This window comes from Prenolepis imparis, unplaced genomic scaffold, assembly GCF_030444845.1.
Source record: "Prenolepis imparis isolate NDT839.2.m4 unplaced genomic scaffold, iyPreImpa1.0 SCAF_379, whole genome shotgun sequence".
In the NCBI taxonomy this organism is placed as follows: Eukaryota; Metazoa; Arthropoda; class Insecta; order Hymenoptera; family Formicidae; genus Prenolepis; species Prenolepis imparis.
In genome coordinates, this window is record NW_028141537.1 from 1621 (window position 1) to 2721 (window position 1101).

Genomic DNA, 1101 nt, shown 5'->3' on the forward strand with positions numbered 1-1101 from the left:
CGCAGAGATCTTTAAATTATATGTTTAACACAGTTTAGCGATAGCTTCCAATATTTAACTTTTTGAACCACTTAATTAAATGCACTTCGCGAAATACGGTTTGGAAGATGAAGAGGGCGTGATTCAAATGTGAAAACATGGTTACGTGGAAAGGACAAAAGTTGGTACAGTAAAGGCAAGTAAATACATATAATGTATCGTACTGGCATAAAGAAATAGAAGTTGATTGAGATTACCATGTATATTGTGTATAAATTGTTGAATAAATATCTCTGAAAAAATAATGTAGGGCATTACTTTTTGAGCAACTCTAGTACTATTTCAAAAGATTACAATGTCCTCATTCTGTACCTGTAATGTAAAACATATTTAAATCATTAGAGTACGTACATATATACAAAATATACTGTTTCTTTATTTTATATTAACAATTATATACTTATGAAAGAAATAGTAGGATGGCAGCGTAACAAGAAAGTAATTATTATGAAAGAAATATAGTACATCTCACATATAAGTAGTATTTTGCATATCACATGTATGTAATATATTGCATATCACATGTATCGTTACCATTTTACTATTTCTTTCATAATAATAACTACTTTCATGCTACGCTACCATCTTATTATTTCATTCATAAGTATATAATTATTGATGTAAAATAAGGAAGCAAATAAAAGCTAATAATAATAAATAATGTAAAGATAATAATGTTATGAATGCTATGTGCTATAAAAATGTATATAAATTCTTTATTATAGCTCATATCATTTATAGCACTATTATCTTTACATTATTTATTATTATTAGCTTTTATTCGCTTCCTTATTTTACATCAATAATTATGTACTTATAAAAGAAATAGTAGGATGGTAGCGTAGCATGAAAGTAGTTATTATTATGAAAGAAATAGTAAAATAAAATGGTAACGATACATGTGATATGCAATATACTACATACATGTAATATGCAATACTACTTATATGTGATATACTATATTTTTTTCATAATAATATAATAATAACTATTTTCTTGTTACGTAACCATCCTATTATTTTTTCATAAGACTATAATTGTTAATATTGTTATAAAAAATAT